Below are 18,859 nucleotides of genomic sequence, written 5' to 3'. Positions count from 1 at the left end.
ATTATACTTTTTCTGATGAGCTGTTCGTGGTCTTGGTGGTTGGCTCAGGTGGAGGCTCCTCTTGCCCAGCAGCCCAAATCCTGCTCAGTCCCATCCAGCCCCCAGCAGCACTGCTGGGCAGAGCCAGGGGAAACTTCACCAAAGCCCCCAGAGATGCCCCCAGGGCCTGGATCTCTGCTGAGCCCATGGGTGGCCAGCCCTGACTGGGCAGTGGAAAGCAGAGTTTCCAAGGGAAGTTCCAAGTGGTGTTCTCCATCCACCCTGGGTTGTGGCTTGTTCCCAAACACAAGGACCGCTGCAATTTGTCCCACCAAGAGCCTCCCTTTAAGATGCCAGTGCCCACCAACATCAGCACAAGCGGATGGAGCGCCAGCTCTTGGTGATCTCTCTTCATCCTTTAATGAGTCTGTGCACAATAATTTCCAGACACCTACTAATGCCTTCCCCCATCCCTGCCACAGCCCGAGAACCCTTTCTTTTAGTTACAGAGCAGAGGAAAGCCCTCACCGAGCTGCTTGAAGAAATCAATAGAGCAGCAGGGGAAATCACAAAGAAACTAGAAGCTGTATGGACTATTTCTTCCTCCCCTACACCACACACAAGAGCAGAAATTTACTGGAGGACCACATTTAAAAACCAGAGGTGGCGAACACAGCCCACCTAAGGTGATGCAGAAATTCAGGGTGATGCAGAGGCACCAAAGCGCATCCCATCACAAAACGACAGCCCAGCAGTTCCTGCCTGCTCTACCAAAGCCCATTCCTTTCACACACACTCAGCTCCAACGCCCAGCAAAGAGGCCACGTGCTGCTGGGGCCATGTCACTGCTCTATTTTTGTTGGCTTGTTGGTAATAGTTAAACTCACAGTATACATCGCTTATTAATACATACATTTGCAGAAACAGGCGGAGGCAGGATGCTTTTCCTGCACACAGACTCCAGGAGGGCAGTGGAACCCCTGGAGGATGCAGTCCCCTGTGCAGTCCCACAGACATGAGCTGCTCTGGGGACTGAACTCAAGAATTTCAGGGTTTTTCCATTAAAATCAGAGAGGGACTGCTGCTGGCTGTGGTTTTGCTATGCCTCCTGCCTCACATTAGGGCTATTAGTTGCTTCAATAAACTACAAACTTGAGCCAGCCCAGGGCAAGCAGAACAGCGTCTCAGGGGGGATGCTCCGGGCACCCCAGTTTAGCAGGCCCAGAGGCTGTCAAAGCTGTGGGCTCGCAGAGGGAGTTCGTGTGCCATCCTGTGAGAGCCTGGGGGGGCTGATCCAGCCCCTACTGACACAGCAGCTTTCATTTTGGGGACTACAGACAGACAGACAGACAGACAGACATCCTACCTGTTCTCAGGAGGCTCTTTCTGTGTTTCCCCCCAGTCAAGGAACAGCGGGCAGCAAGGGGACATCGACGGGGCCCGGCGACTCGGCCGCATGGCCAGGCTGCTCAGCATCGTCTCCATCGTCCTGGGGACCATCATCATCGTGCTTTACATTTCACTCAGCGTCAGAGGTAACAGCTCCTTCTCTTTTCCCCAGCCCAGCTAGAGCAGGGACCTCACACAGCTCCTGTGTATGGGATACACCTGCCCACCACCCAGCACCACCCCAGGGTAGGTGAGGCTCTATTCCCACCCCAACTGCAGCGGGAGGGCACTAAGCACCAGTATGGTCCAGGTCCAGGCTGGTTTGACCATCATCAGCTGCACATACACACAAAACTTGGAGAAGGGGGTCCCTGCAGGAGCAGCATACGCTGTTCAAATGACCAGGATGGAAAGTCCTCCCTCTGCTGTCCCATAGCGCAGTGGTGACCGTGCAAGGTCCCTGTGGGGAAAGGTCTTGCAAAGGCTGTGGTGGGTTTAGAAGCATGTAGTGGGGTAAAAACAAAGCTTCAGGACACAGATCAACCTGTCCAGAAATGCAATCCCAAAAATGTTTGGGAAATGTCCCAAACACAAACCCACCTGTCAAAACCAGCATGACTGATGGCATCACAGGAGCCTCAGAAACACTCAAACCGAGAGCATAAGGGAAACGTCTGTGACTACCGGAAGCTGCCCTAAGACTCTCTTTATTTTACAGTTTCCTAGAAGACGTTTTAGCATGCAAATACCTCGAAGAGGAGGAAGACAACTTTCCTTTTGGGGTTTTTACTTTCAGCCTTGCAACAAAAAATTGTCACAGTGTAGGTGGGCAGCCCTAGACAGCCTGCTCTGGAGCGCCGTCTGAAAGAACGCATGCTTCTACTTCACCGCCTCTTGGAAATGAGTTTGTACCAGTGCTGGGATAAAAAAACATCGCAAGAAGGAACGGGAGTGAACATCGGACGCCAAGCGGAGCGGAGAAGGGGGAAATCCACTACCTCATTCCCCTCCAGCAAAACTCACGGAGTGGGGAGACAACTACACTACAAGAGGAGGAGAGAGTTTCAAGAACGAAGCTTACTGTAAAAGAAAAAATTAAGGCGAGAATGGGACATTTCGAGGAGTCCTCCTAAGAATTTTGGCACAAGTCACTGAATTTTTGGGGGGCTGTTGGTTTTTAAATCATCTCTGTCTCTACAAAAAAAAAAAGAAACAAAAAACAAAGCTCAAACTGCCATCAGGAGCTGAGAGCTGTTCCACAGAGGAGGAGGAGAGCTGAGCTGCAGCGGGACCACGGCTCTGCTCCGAGTGAAACACAGCCGCGAAAGCTGGAGGATGTGGTGGGTGCTTTTGTATTTTTGATGAAAAAAAAACAAAAACAAAAACAAAAAAGAGACAATGACCATTTGCATGCCTTTGGGAATGTTCTCCATGTCTGTTCCTACGAGCTTTTTCTTCACTTAGGGCAGGTCTCAGAGCTGGCAGGACGTTGCTGCATGAGAACGCCAGGCTCCTCCTCACCCCAGTCCCACGGTGGGGTTTTTAATGGAAGGAAAAATAATAATGCTTTCTCTGTGGACCCACACATTTCTCTCTCTGTGCACCCAAAGTGAGGTGAATACTCGTGGAGCTGAGAAAAGAGCCTGGTTAATGTGTAGCAGCAGTTCCGAGGCATGGAGAGCCCCTTACTACACATTTATGTCGCATCACGTCCATCACACAAAAGCTTCAGCATGGTCCCACCAGTGCTCATCTCCCTGACCCTTTTGGGCTTCAGCTTAGGGCCTTCCTGGAGATTTCCAAGGCACAGAGGAGTTTAGGATCCCAGCTCCTATCCCAGCACCCCTCACACACTCTTCTGCATCTCTGAAAATCTTCAGCATGCCCCAAACTGGCTGGGGTCAGTTCCACAGGCAGTATTATTTTTTTATGTTTTATATTTAACATAACAAGAAAACCGACTTTTCTCCTCTCGATCTACCTACACGTAACCCTGTGCCCCGCTACGTCTTCCACCCCGTGCAGCTCCTCGGCCGTTTCCCACAGGATCTCATCCCATCCAGCTCCCTCCAGCCCCATCCCTTCTCCTTCCCCCCGTTCCTGTCCCTGCTGTGGGTTGTAACTGGGGCCGGTCCTGCCCGGCCACCCAGACTATGCAAAGTTTCATCACCTGGTCTTTTCTTCAGGCTTTGTAGGTGGCTTCTGGCCACATCCATCAGCTCTTCATTAGCCGAGTCTCTCTCTTTTATCCAAATTTGCGGACACACGTACCTGGCCAGGAGCTGCACCTCCCTGACCTTTCTGTTGTCTCCAGCTGACAGCCTGGCACCTCAAAACATGGACTGCACCACGAAATACAGTGCTTCAGGGCACTTCTGCTCCCTACCATCAATCTCCTGAAAAAAACCCCAAATCTTAGACCAAATCTAATGCTTCCAAGGGCTTGTCCACATGGAGAAGCTACTGCACACCACGAGAAACTTCACAACGTGGTAACTGCTGGGCACGAACTTCTCTGTGGGGTTAGCACAGGGTAGAGGAGCATTGAAAGTCCACACTGCAGTCACTGCAGCAACGAATGGGCAAAGCTGTGAAAATTCCCTTGTCACCTCTTCAATGGCCCCTCTTTAAAGTGTTTTCTTTTACCAGACATTATTTGAATCCGGGGGGTAAGAAAACCAAATCCCCCAGACACACCGCTAACATTTTTCTCAACATTAAAATGGATTCCCGGGGCTCGCAGCAATAGCACGCCACTACAGCACTTTCTTAGGCTCCATTCCCATCCACCCCTTTGCCAGTGCTTTGTTATGGGCTACTGGCTTCTGAAATGGACCAAAATTGCAGCCTTGTTTTTGCAATTCATTTTTTTGCAAGCAGAACAGGAGCCACCAAGCGTGGCTGAGTGCAAGCTCCCACCCACTGCCAGGGTCCCCCTTGGCGCCAGGTCCCTCCTTCCCAAACTCATCAGAAACTCTCCCTTGGAGGGCCAAACTCTCAACTTATGGATGATGGCATCCCACCAAACTCCCTTAATATTTCCTTCTTTAATGCTTCAACCCAAAAGCTGCTTACTGGGAAACACACAGTATTTTTTCCAAGAGATGCAAGGGCAGTGCTGCCTGTCTGTGCACTTTCTGCCCCTTGAGCTGCTGAAATTCAGTGTATGATAAGGGCTGGGCAAGAAGAGAAGACATTCGGAGAAAACTGCCACAATGAGTTACAGCACTTGAGGATGCCACGTATTTATTAAGTAAGAATTTAAATGCTCTTTTATCACTGTATAAAGCCTTTCATCCTGAGTGCTTCACCACTTTTAAAGGATTAAACCTTGCCCCGCCCCACGAGGTGGGTTAGCATCGCACAGCTTTAATTGCACGGATGGCAAAGTTGCTCATATTCACTGTACAGCTCCAAAAAGAAACCCCTTTTTCTTTCTCCTCCATAACAGAAACACACATAAATACAGATTTCTTTTGAATCTGATTTTTCCAAAGGATCTAGGCAAACACATACTGCATTTCAGAATGGACCGGGATACCTGCGGTCGTAGGGATGAGGGTGCTTTCCGACGCCGCTGCAATGGTCCTGGCCAGGAGAAGCCCCAGGCTGGTGATGCACAGAGCAGTCCAGGTACCAGCACTCCTCTGAATGCAGGGGAAGGCAGAAACTTTCCCAAAAAGTCTCATGGTGATGATTTATCCCATGCACCCAAACATGGTTTGTGCCTCCTGTCTGAGCCTGTATCACAGGCTGCTGGGGTGACTCCTTCTCATCTCACCGTTAGGTACAATAAAAAAGAAAATACTGGCACTTAAATTCCTTTCATTTTTAGTCTCCTTTCTGATGAGATACAATTGCACTGCTCTGCACTCTTGAATGCAGCTTTTTGGTTCTTACCCTGCATTCAAATTGAGGGGAAAGCCTCCTCAGTCTCTCCTGACGCAGACTTTTCTCTCCTCGTGTCCTGGCTCTCCAGTGCTGGAGAACAAACTCCCAGGGATACCTGGAAAGTCTCTTCTCCCCACTCTCCCTCAGCTTCCCCATACATTTTGCAGCCCGATATGTTGCAAAGGTTCTGCTACTAGAACCCTGCTCTCCACATCACACGTGGTTTCACCCCAGCTCAGTGGCCTAACCGGCTCATTCGGGTGCGTTAGCTTGTATTTATGAAGGAAAAAGTTGCTGAGCCCCCACCCTTGATGCACACCTCACCTGCGATGGTGTTATGAGGAGCTAAATCATGGCAGATCTTCATCCGGAGGCCACCAGCGGGCATGGTTCCTCCTTCAATCGACATCTGGCGAACAAGAGCATCCCTCGTGATCCTTCACTGCCTTGGTATGAACCCAAGCGCAAGCCTCTTGCTTTGACATCCAGGCTCCTCTCTTTACCTTTGTTTTTAGCATACAGAAGGGAGATCACCAAAAGTATGACATGAGAAGCCTTCCCCTCTCCATCCCCACAAACAAGCCCTATAACTTAAGTCACAGCTCTTTGCCACCTGCTGCAGCCACCTCCAAGTACACCAGAACCAGGTCTTCTGTGTTCACAACTACAACAGCCACAAAATCCTCAGGATCTGGCCAACTTCCACCTCCTGGTGAAGCAGGTGATAGGGGAGAGGTGAGAGATGCAGCCGACATGGTGGCAATCCAGCCCTACCTGACAGTGGAGCGGAGCTGATAGGAAGATTGCTCGCTAAGAGATGGAGAAGGTGGGAAACGGCTCTAAATGTGAGTTGAAGTAGGAGTTACGATCGACAGGTGTGAGGTCCTGATATAAATACATGGTTTGCACGGCTTGGGAAGAGCCTCTGAGCAGAGCACTTGGCTGGTGGCACTGTGGATGCATCCCACCAAGGATGCGATGACCAGAACAGGTCCATCACAGCCAGTCGGTCCCAGCAATGTGCAGGGTGGTGTCCGCCCTGCAGAGGAGACCAAAGGGATTTGAACAGAAAGGGAGGAGAGAAAGCCACAAAAGTTTCGATTTCAAAGCTTGCTGTGTTAACGTTGGGTTTGCTTTTTCTGGTCATTCCATTCCTGTTTACCCTTCTCCCCATCTTTGCCAGTTTAACGTGCTTTCCCCTCAGCATTTCCACCCCCAGAGCAATGCCCCAGTCTCGCAGGCTCTTCCCTCTCATCCTCTGCCTTTCCTTTAACCTGGGACAGCTCTGGCTGACAACGAGAAGCCATCGCTGGGCTTTGCTGAGAGGGGTTACTGGGGGGCAGGGAACCTCCTCAAAGCTCTGACCCAGGCTGGCTGCAGCCTTGAGCATCCACCCCTACAGTGCTGCCCTTCCAAACGCAGCCTTCTCCATGTAGACAAGGGGAGCAGATCCTGCCTTTTATATAAAATTGAAACTCCCTTTCCATTTGGTTTGAGTCCAGGGCGAGGCTGCCGAAATGCACCCACTGGCTGGTCCCATGACTTTATTTCTCTTTTCCCCGATACCTCCAACCTTATCCCATCACTTTGTAACTTATCACAGCACCACAGCCAGGGCTGTGCAGCCAACCTGAAATAATTTCAGATTTAAGGTCAATTTTCTTTCAGCGTACATCCTTAATTCTGGCAAAGACAGTCAAGTTTGGACTGAAAACTCCCATGCTTGGGCACAAGCCAAGGGGGTGGTGGGGAAAAGCAGTGGGAATATATGTAAAGCATTTGCTGACACAAGTAGGTAGCAAAATTCAAACCTATAAATACCCATCTGGGACAAGAAAGATCAGAAAGGGACCGTGTGCAGGATTTGCCAAGTCAACCCTGTCCTCCTTTGGGAGCGGGTGTCCCCGTAGTGCCCAGGACACAACCCTCTGTGTGGAGGAGCAGGGTCCGTCCCCCCCACCACCACCCGTGCACCGGCTCCTCCTGTTTCCAAGCCAAACTGGGAGAGCCGCGTTCCACACACAGCATGAACACACCAGGGATTGCAGCTGGGCGCTTCTCTTTGCTGATAAATGTTTCTTTTTTCTGCAGGATGATATGGTATATCTTATATACTTTCTTTGTATTTCTTGGCATGAGAAAAACAAAATTAAAATGTAACATGCATGGTCAAAGCTGAACTTGTTTCTTCTGTCTAAATAAGAAAAATATCCAAACTACTCGTTTAACTATTGCTTCACGCTCTAAAAGCAAGTCGATCAGCAGGTACCTTGGGTGCAAATAAACACATATGAGCAAAAGGCAGAGCAGAGGAGGGTCCAGGCAGATGAGCCTCGTGCTGCAAAACAAGCGGCACAGAGCTCCTCGGAGAGCCCGCTATGGCAGGGGGTCTCCATTCGGCCATGCCACTGCCACCCCTGCCCAGGGAATTCGGATAAACCCCCCTGCCCACAGCACACAGGGATGGGATGGGCACTGGCCCAGCCACTGCAGGACAGTGGTGCATGAGCGAGTCCGAGAGGACAAATTCCAAATCTGATCAGAAAACCAGAATTATTGATCAAAACCATAGATTTCAAGAATGCACAGCAGTATTTGGTCTCCACTCAAAACGCTTAAATGCCAGCAGCTCCCAGGAAACAAATCCTGTTAAAAAGTTTCTTAAGCCAAGGGTTGAAAATTCAGCCATTGAGTTTTTTTTGACCGTGTTGATAAGGCACCTTGGGCCATGACCAGAGTTCATTTCCGCATAACAGCCCATGGATCACCACGGCCCAGGTCTCACCCTCCAGCAGCGAACAGCACCGTGGCTTCCAGCCTGGCTCAGCTTGGAGAGGAGATTTGCCAAGGCTGGGATGAATCAGTTGTCCTGCACAGCTCTTTCCTCTGTAGTGATACTCTCAGAGCTGTCCAGACTTCAAGGTAGGACTTACTGGAGTAAGCACTTCCACTTCCATCCATGTCTGTGATGGAAAAAGATAGATGTGAATTCTCTGCAACACTGGCAGCCCGCAGCATGATTCAGCACCAAACACACTTAATGGCCGTGTCTGGAGCACATCCTGCCCACGGGAGCCCCTCCGAGGCAGGGCAGATCATTTCCTTCCCAAATGGCCATTAAGGAGCACTGAGCCTCTGGTACTGCCGCAGCAGCTCGGGGGGTCCAGGGCTCCATTCCCCCAACGGTGCCCACTGGGTGATAACGCAGCAGCAAACGCTGCAGCAAGCGAGATTCAGCTGTTGCATTTGCTGTGGTCATGCTTAGGAAATGGTTACGTCCATGTTGTTGGGGCAGCAGGGGGGGAACAGACCATTTGAGACCACCTCTGTGGTCCAGACCCAAATCCCTTAGAGCCTCTGGTGTGACACAGTAAAGCTTTGGTTTATCTGTTGTATTCAGAAACAGCTTTATGATAAACAACTCTTTTCCCTTCTTAAAGATGCAAGCTGTAGGGTTTTTTGGACAGCAAAAAAGAAAATAAAATAGGAAACACCCCCAGGTACTCAAAGCCAGAGAAGATGCAGATTAAATGCTCATGAACTCATGAAAAACAGAACTCTTATCCTTGTGCGCATCTCAGAAAACGGTCAAAGGAGCAGTAATTAGCTCTTCTAGATCTGCTGCTGCCCACAGCATGAAGCCCAGTCCCTGTAAGCTGGAACTTGTCTCAATATCAGGTCTGTCCCTAAGGTTTCCTGTGGGTCAGGCATCACTGGTACATCACTGCCCAAACAACTCCCAGCAAGTGCATTTTTAACTAATTCAGCGTATTTCCTTGGTGTGTCGGTTCCCCACTGCTTTGAAAACTGCGAGTCTAACCAGGTCTGCTGGTTTTTACTCCCAAACACCCTCCCCTTCTAACAGTGCCTAAACCAGGGCTCTCGATGGTCAACTTCTCATAGCAGGGCAGGGATAGCAGCTGCTCAACCTAAATCTTTAGGAGCCCCCAGCCAGGAACAGCTGCTCACAGCCACACAGATTCAAGCTTACACCACACCACAGCTACTCCCATTTTGCAGTAAGGCTCCAGTTATCCAGCACTGCATTCCCTCACCATCTCTGCTCCTCAGAGTTGCTCTCTGCACCAGAGCCCTTGGCCATGCAAGTGCCATTATAGGGGAGGTTCAAGGAGTCACTTTTACTTGTCCTGATGGGGAAACAAAACATAGATGTTAGAAAATACAGTGTAACTTACTTCTCACTATCTGGCAAAGCAAAGGAACTTGTGGTTGTGGCCGATGGTACCCATGCATAACAAAAGACTGGGACAGAGCAGCCCAGGTGGGGAGAGCTTTCGAGGAACGAATGCATTTTGCATCTCAGCACGTGATGCCCGAGATTGCTTTAAGCCATCTTTGGCCTTCTTTGTGCATTGCTCAAAGAATTCAGCAGGGAAGAGGGCTGAGCAGGACAGAACAAGGGTTTCGTCCTGGAGGAGGAGGATTTCACTGCATAAAATCTCCCCTGCCACACAGAGGTTTCCCTTCAGTGGCGAGATTCCCCTCAGAGCATCCTGACCGTGTCACTGGAGCGGCTGGGCAGATGCAAGCTCCAGACTTCAAAGACCAAAGCTGACAGCTTCGCTTCTGATGTCTCGCTAAAGAGAAGGGAGTGCCAAATGCTTTAGCCTCCTGTTTTATTAATATGCTGCTCTGATGGGCTCATGTATAATAGATTGGCGAAGGAACAGCAAGAGGTTTACATCCAATTTCCATGTTGCATGTTTCCTGCTAAACACTATAGGCTCTCCGTTCAACTCTTAATGTTTGTCTTCGTTAATGAATTTGCATGAGCTTTGGGGTTCAAGTTGGGCACCAGTTCCTCAACTGGTTTCCACGACTTTGCTCCACAGAAGAGCTATGACTTAAAAGCACAGGGAAAGTGTTTCCATCTTCTCTCTCATGGCTGCTGCTGAAGATCAAGCAGCCGAGGGTTTCCTCAGACACACTCAAAGCCCTGCCCAGCCTCTCAAGCTGTCTTTGAGGCGCCGGAGCCCTGGGCTGCAGCATCCACGGGGGCAGCAGCGCAGCCGCAGCAGGAGGGCTTGGGGCTGCAGAGCCATAGCAGCCGGACCAGGTGCTGAGCAGCACACAAACGCCTGGCGCTGGCACAGCGCGCTCCGGGATGCGGACACAAGGGAGTGTAGATCATTGCTGGCCAGAAAAATTAATAGATTGCACCCCAAACTTCTCAGTAGTCAGAAAGGGTTATTAGCAGTCAGAGCAACACAGCCACAGCTCCCACACCCGTAAGCGAGACATTTAATCTGGAGGCTAGCTGATCTTGCATAGCACAAGGTAGATGCTTCCTATCATGCTGCAAACTCATTTTTTAAATCAGACAAGACTATCACCAAATATCAGATCTATTTTTTATCATATTGATATTATTTGTTATATAATTATTCAATATAATTCTTGAAATTATATTGACAATCAAAAAACTGAGTAGACGGATAGGTTAAGATTTATACCGTGGAAAAGAAGAGAGCCTGGCTTGCACAGGTGGGTCAGGATCGCGCCAGCAGATCAGGGCACTGCTCTAAATTAGGACCTTGCCTTTATGGCGGTTACTGCTGGATCCTTCAGAAGATGAAAACTCCCATCCTGCAATCTTCAGAATACCTAAAATAGAGTAACAGGGATTTCTCGGTGAGCTGAGCTACCCAGTTTCTGTGCAAAGAAAGGAGAGTGATGGCCTTCATTGTTTCCAGCTTAGCTGTAACGCTGGATGCTATTCTTGCTCAAGAGCTGCCGAACGCTGCTGAAGCCTGTGAAGTTGTTTGCTTTAATAGCACACAGCATGAAACAAAGCAGCGATGGGAAGTCTTCCCAGCAGAATGCCTCCTTCTGCTGAGCTCGCTCTATCTCGCTGCCTCTTGGAAATGTTTAATTATAGGCTGCAGATTCTAAAGCATTTTCTTCCAATTATTTGGTCTCAGGTCAAATTTCACAAAACCGGTATTTTATACTCCTTTCCCAGTGAGGATCGATGCAAACGGATCGCTTCATCAATTCCAGTTGGGCAGAAAATCCAACCAGCACTTCAGCCGCTGCACTGTAATTCATCACTGGTCTGAAACACCTGGCCCAGGCATGCAGCAGGCGTAATAAAATGAAAGGAATGTTGATAAGACCTGGTAGCTTTAAAGCTCTAAAAGTGATGCTCTACTTCTACCTTGGTTTTCTACATTGCAAAATGTGCAGCAGGTATGAGGTGAAGTGTCCCAGAAATGAGATATCAGTTGGGGAACAGGCTCATCCCCCTGCCCAGGCATTGGCATAGCTCAGCCTCTCCTGACAAGAGCTCCCGGAGCACGGCCAGCCCAGCACTCACCTCCGAAGGCAGCACTGCGCCTGCAGAAGGGACTCACTGCAGCATCCAGGAACACCCCTTCCTCGGGAACTGAGGGAGAAGTTTGCTCCCCTGGGATGCAGTCATGGCTGTGGTCAGGGCCGGGGAGGCCCATGACGGTGCAGGACGGCAAAGTGCACAGCAATGCTCTGCCTCCAGGAGCCTCCGATTTTTCAAGGCCAAAGGGATACACCTACCTGAATGAATTCAATAGATCTGAACACTGAAATCCCCACAGCAGCATCCCTCGCATCCCTCCAGCTTTCCCCTCCAGAGGCACTGCAGCACAGCTCGAGCTGTGTATCCCTGAACTGCTACAAGAATGGATGAACTTATTAATCACCCTTTTCTTGTTTTAATTTTTTAAAGTGTAGGCTTGAAAATTATTTACATTTCCTGAAACATATGGGAACGCAGGAAGAGCTGGCCAGCAGCTCCCTCAGTCCTGCTGTACGGTACAGACACAACCTGAAGGCACAGTCACCACCTGAACAAAAAGACCTTTTTATTTCGAGAAGGCCAGGAACACACCGGGAATACACCGGGAATACACCGGGAACGGCCTCTGCTGCAGGCTGGGAGCCCTCCCGCCTTCTGCCTCTCTCCAAGCTACATTTCTTTACATAAGCAGCGCATGCTTTTATAGACCTGACTCACAAAGCTCCCCACCTCAGTAATATTTTAAAGTAAATTTAGCACTGGTGATACATGCCTGACCTAGAGGGAACTCCATTTATAGCATAGCAGGGAAGTATCCACGTACACCCCACTCTGCACTTGGCCTCTCCCCTCGGGTGCTCCTCTTGCACCAAGCAGATGGGCTGGCAACGTCCAAGTTGGGAGGTGGGGGACACTCACGGGCTCTGTCGCTTTTTTGGCACCATGATGCAGGGACCCACCAGCGGTGACAAGGTCCTTGCTTGGTCCAGTTACTCCTTAGTGTAATGAGTGGCCACTTGTGAGTTTATAGCTGGACCTGTCAGGGACACGCGATCAGCACTTTCCCAGCTCCTCACCATTTCTTTTTACGCCTGCAATATCCCCAAGCACCCTGCAGAGTTTTAAGAAAAGGTTCCCTTAAAAAAATAAATAAAGCTGATGTTTCAGCAGCATTTCACCCTGAAAGCAGCCAGCTCAGCACAGGTCTGGAGTCAGAGGGATCTGCAGCAGATGACACACGTAACCAGCAAACGGCTTCAGGAAGTTTCCACTCTACGGTGAGCAGCTCTGCTTCTTTTCAGTGCACCTTTGGAAAGACAAAAGATGAAGAATATTGTCCCTGCTTTCAAGAGCCTTGCATCAGACAGATGGGTATAGGCAAAGAAGATAAGAAAAGAAAGAAAACAGCATCTGAAGGGAGCAAAGCCTACCTGTGCACGGCATTTGCAGAAGAGCACGCTGTGCTCGTGCACCAAGGCGGTTATCAGCGCTAGAGCTCTAGGTGTGGTTTTGATCGATAAGCTTCAAAACCCCTTGGGACAGCTTTTCTGGACTTCAAAGGAAGGACAGATTTTTTACAAGAAATTAAGATTACGAGACCAAAAAGAAAATCATGTGTTTGAAATGTCTAGTTGAAGCCCAACACCCAGAACGTCCCGGGCAGTGCAGCAAGCGGATAAAGGTAAAGCAACACGAGATGTAAGAGCTAAACGTACATGACGGCAGAAGACCTCTCAAAATCCCACCACCAGCTGACAGAGGATCCACAGAGCGTGGAAGTCAAAACACCCAGAAAATAATCTGCAACGAGAGAACTGCAAAGGCTGTTTCAAAGGGAGAAGGACTCTGATTAGGGCCAGATCTCCACTCCTCTACCAGCAGCGCTGCCAGAACTGGGTTAGCAAAGCCTCAGGGTCCCATTAAGAACAAAGAGCAGGGAAAGACGCAGCGACAGGAGAGGCGAAGCAAGGGGCGCGCAGCAGCACACGCCTGCAGCCTCCAGCAGCCTGCAAAGAGAGGGAAGATGACGGCGGGCACAGGCTCCGAGCGTTTTCCGAGCACATCCCAGACGCTACGGCACTGCCAGCACAGCTACCCTCAGACCCCTGTTTTGGATAAAGGGCTGGCACTCAGGAAACGTAAATACCTGCTGTAAACACCGAGATTTTTCTATTAAAACACTTAAGAAGCAAGCCCATACAGCAGCACATCTCCCACGTTCAGCAAAACGCATAAAACAAAGCCACTCCTGTCTCTCCCTATGAATTTCTAATGGAGAGCTCAGCCCTGTTTTACAGCAGGAAATCTGCTCGTGGAATTGCACCAGGACTAAAGGAGCAGAGCACGGCTCATCCATAATGCACGAACACCCACTGCGCCCCAGCCTGTCAGGAAGGACAGCAGTTTTCAATACGAACAACAGGATTCTGGGAGGCGGACGGTTAAAAATATATATCTTACGCCTGTGCCACTATAAATTATTGACTGTACAGAGAGCTGGGAAAAAGGATTCAGCGCCATTAATAATTTATTTTCTAATCCAAACGAAGATGGAATTTTATGCACCACTTATTGCCAGCACCGCAACTGGAAAAACGAACTGCACTTCCCACTACCTGAAAGCAGAACTGCCTTTCCGTTTTCAAAACAGGTTTTGAAATTTCTTCTCTCTCTCTTAACACACAGCCAAGCCTTTTCCCTTGAGAAAGCAGATGGTCATTCCTGAATATTGAGTAGGCACATTAAGGATACAGAAATCTCTCTCTGCTTTAAAGCAGCATTACAGGCACAGCACGACAGCTCTGAATGAAGAGAATGACGTCTCCTCACTCCGAGCCTTATGCAAATAGACAGGTACCACACTGCCAAGCACAAAAGCACCAGGTGCAGAGGGGTCCTCCAGGCACAAAGCTCTGAATGAAGAGAATGACGTCTCCTCACTCCGAGCCTTATGCAAATAGACAGGTACCACACTGCCAGGCACATCTTCTCGTTTGAGAAAATACATTTGAGCGGATTTAGCACCAAGCGCAAAAGCGCCAGGTGCAGAGGGGTCCTTCAGGCACAACGCTGCCCGCTTTGAGGACCTGAGGATGGAGGTGGTCCAGACCACAGCATCGTTAGAGCACTGCAGGGTACGACACAGCTTCACGGAGAGGGCTTTTACAGTTGCTTGTACCACGTTCAAAATATCAGCTTCTTTTCGATGTTTCGTGTTGTGATTGGAAAAGGGGGTGAAAAAAAAAAAGCTACCAAATTACTGAGAAGTGGATTCAGAGGGGGGAGGTACCTTATGCCGAGAAGGTTCTTCAGCTGGACATCAGTTGACGCATCAGTTTGGGTGTGCATTTGGGAATAAAATGTTTTTTCTACTAGAGGTGTATAGAAAACGTAAAGCTTACCTCTAAAGAAAGCCATCCTTGTTCCATCTGTCAAAGAACAGCAAGACAAAGGCTGTGACTATGTTCAGAAATCCAATGGAGATACTGGAAACAGAAGGGGAGTCCAGGCCTCACACACAGGCAGGGGAAACACATCCCACCAAACCAAGAATTTTGGGTCAGACAATGCTCCTTCACATCTGGTATTTGGTACAAAAATGGGGAAAGCACCAATTCGTATGTTCGGTGACAATCCCAAACTGGAGAGATGAATCGTCTCTGCAGCTTCCCTGAAGTTTAGGTAAGCAAAGATTGTCATGGGGAAAGAACCAAGCACCCTGCTTAGAATTCTAATTTATTATTAAATTACATATCAAAGCTTTTTTTTTTTTTAATACATACAGAGAATGCACAATAGGCGAGAACAAAAATAATTACAGTTACAATAAAATAAGTTTCGAGAAGCCATATGAAAAGCAAAAATTCAGAAAGTGCAATCAGAAACTCATTTACAAGGGTCTGGACTGGGATATTTTGTGAGAAAGGGCTTCATTTTTTGCTTTGAGTGTTTCTTTAAACTGCTTCCCTCAACTCAGCAGTGGACACACCAACAACCGCTTATGTATTCAAACTGAAAGCATCACCACTGGTTTCAAACATCCAGTTGCCAGGAGAGACACAGGGCACCAAGGACTTGCAGATGTCACCCAGGATATGGCTCAGTTTTGCCTCAGTGTCTTTCTCCTGTACTGCTCCGAGGGATTTCGTAACCCAACACTGTTATAAGGACTTCCAGAATTATTTCCTCCTTCAGAAGTGATAAAGCTGTTACCTTTCCTTGTTTCCAATGAAAGCTTTGGAAAAAAACATAATTAAAAAAAGTAAAAATAGGAAAAGGTTGTGCATCCAATTATTTGGGAAACAAGTGGCTAGGTTTACAGTGACAACAGTCCCAACTAGATGAGTTACTCAATCAGAAGTGGGGACCAGACTTTGCTCCCTGTGTAGATTTGGGGAGCTTCAGGAACACAGCACTGCAGGACAAGCCATTGAGAATTCATCTGAAACTGTCACATCACCTAAAAATTTACTTCTGCTCTCATTTTCACCATCCAGTGAGGAACTGACTCTTCCTTCTCAGTCATCTTAAGACCAGTCAAAGAAAGGACTTCCAAAACTACAAATGAAAGATTCTAGTTGGTTGTTCAGTGTAATGAAGGCATTTATATCACACTTCTATATGCAAAAGCTCCTAAAAATCAGTATAGGATAGGAAAAAAATGTTGTGCCTTTCCAGGAGCAGCGCACTGCCTGGTCCCAGAGATGCACAGGACAGCAAGGCCCTCGCTCAGGCACGCTCGGAAGGGCTGGGGCTGAGGCCACACCAACACTCGCTGTCGACTGCACACCCAATACGGGGTGTTCCCCAAATGCCGTTCCTCTGCTCTGGCCACCAGTGCCTAAAGATCAGGTGAAGATGTAAAATAACAGCCTAAAAAGCAGGGATAAAAATATTCACGTTCACGTGAAGCATGGCATCGACAGTTATCAAAAACCCCTTGTGTTCTAACACTGAGGTAAGGGGTTGCTGGACAGGTTTAAAGCAGGTGCTGGTGTACTGGCAAGAATAAAGCTGAAATCTAAGAAGTGGAAGAGAATGTGTCCTGTATTATGGATTTACTCACTTCATTTACAGCTTCGCAATAATTGCCTTTGCACAATTCTATTTGGTTGAGTTCCAAAACTGCAACTTTGCCAGGAATTGCAGAAATGAGAATTCTTTAACCACAATTTTTTTCCCTTAGAGCAAGAGGAACCACACAGAACGAAAAGCTTGAGAACATATTTAGCATCAGGAGACATACAAGCCTGTGTCTGGGGGTTTAAATACTCCAATCCACTGTTTTCATTTTACAGTCCATTGCCATATCTACAGTTCATGTCATTAGAGGTGTTCAGGAGGATTTGGAAGTCTTTCCCTTCGGCTGTACACGAGCAAACCACTTCAGAGAGCAACGTAGAACGCTTGCTCCCGCTGCCAGAGGACAAGGAGATGGTGAAGGGAAGGCTGCAAGGTTAATTAGATGCATTTTTCAACACAAAACTCCCTCTCAAAACCAACACAAATAAAAAGCATGGAGGGGTTGCCCACACTGAAACTATTTCCAGTAAAGCTTTATCAGAGATAATTCTGCATATATCCATTATTTGATACTAAAATATATCAGTTCCTCCTTAACATTTTCATAACATGAAAAATCAATTACATTTACATATTTATTATAATCTACATATTTTCCATAGCAGCTTTTTCACACAATAAGATTAAATATATGCACCAAATAATCCATTAAGTCCAGTAAAAAGACTGGTTATAAGATTAAATAAGTGAATTTATTTACGGTACTGCAGATCTTATATTGCCAACTATATAGCAACCTTGTCCTACAAATCCTAAACAGAAGCACGAATGCTGATCAGGGTCCCTTCGGGTGGGGGTAGGATCAAACAAAAAGCATTGGGGAGAAGAGGTTTGATCTCCCAACACGGATTCATTCATTAACCTCCTTTATCCATCAAGGTTTTTCATAAAGCCCTTTAATGAACACTTCTTTTCAAACCAGGAACATTCCCAAATCAACCAAATAATCACCCTTTATTTCAAATACAAGCCCCACATTTTTACATGTATTAATTCCAAATGCTTTCTAAGCCCAGCGACAAGACGACTGATTAGAAGCCTTTGTTGACTTTTTAGCACACAGTTATTAGTCTGCAAATGAGCCTTCAAATCCACACAAACACTTCAGGCGCAACAGTGCGGTTCTGCACTCCACACAGGCACACACGCCTCTACTCCCTGCAACAGGTACTCACAGACACTAGAAGATTCAGTAACAAACCGCATCCGTCCCACCAGACCCTGTGCCAGAAGAGACCCTGGAGAGTGTCTGACATTTGTGGGGAGCGGCATCCATGAAATCTGCGAGGAGCACTGCAAACTGACTGTCAAAGAGAGTTAATCGAGTTCTTAGAAAGGTATTTCAGTGCCTCAGTTGGAATTTACTGGGTTATGATGTGACGGCTGGAAAAGTGCCACCGAAAGAGCAGAAAAATCCATCATTTGGGAATCTGCAGTATCAAAGCCATTCCTGACGTCAGCTTTGTTTAGAGACGCAAACACAACGGGATCCATGTTGTGTGTATGGGCAAAAAAACCCCACTTTTCCCCCCAGATAATGGTAAATAACACTTGCTTCACTATTCATACATTCAACTCTTTACTATGAGAAGTTATGTCCAAAAATTTTGCACACAGATACATTTGCCTCAGGTATAACCATCATAATTTTCATTTCCAATTGACAGTTTAGATTCTATCCTACTTACAGTGTAAAAATATTAATGCTATTAGAATAACTTTATCTAAATTACAGTATAGACTTTTCAAACTGCTTATCATGTCTTTATGAAGACCTTTATGATGCCAGCCAAAATCAAGGTATTTACACCCAAAAGATTACTTTTAGGTGAACTCACGTTTGGTCACTTTTCAGATGACTGAACACCACAGTAAACAGCTGCTAGGACGCCGTGCTCCCTTTTAACAAAGGGGGACTTGTCAGTCCCTTTAAAGCCACAAGAAAACCTTACAAATCTTCCTCAGAGGGTAGTTTATTCATATTCTGTGCAAAAAGTGAACCGAACAGTCCTTTTTTTTTTAGGTTTTTTTTTAACTTTGAGGAATTTGTGTGAAGCACAGTTTCCACAGCACAAATTATGCAGAAGTAACTAGTATCTCAACCATGAGTTAAAAAGAACTACAGAACATGTACTTAGTAGTAAAGCAACCTGACGGCTTAAAGCTGCAATATTCTTCTCAGAGGGCAGAAGTGCTCAGTTCTGTGCCTGGCCTTCAGGGGAA

At 47.7% G+C, this 18,859-nt stretch overlaps 1 long non-coding RNA gene across 1 annotated transcript; it reads left to right on the top strand.

Annotated features, from left to right (window-relative positions):
* The first annotated feature begins 1,371 nt into the window (after positions 1 to 1,371).
* On the top strand, positions 1,372 to 2,741 carry LOC104540713. Its single transcript, XR_728136.1, has 2 exons — positions 1,372 to 1,514; positions 2,087 to 2,741. It is a non-coding gene; the product is annotated as an uncharacterized LOC104540713 (long non-coding RNA).
* The last annotated feature ends 16,118 nt before the right edge of the window (positions 2,742 to 18,859 follow it).

Source organism: Mesitornis unicolor, unplaced genomic scaffold (assembly GCF_000695765.1).
Source record: "Mesitornis unicolor isolate BGI_N332 unplaced genomic scaffold, ASM69576v1 scaffold7915, whole genome shotgun sequence".
NCBI lineage: Eukaryota > Metazoa > Chordata > Aves > Mesitornithiformes > Mesitornithidae > Mesitornis > Mesitornis unicolor.
This window is presented reverse-complemented; position numbering and strand designations above follow the sequence as displayed.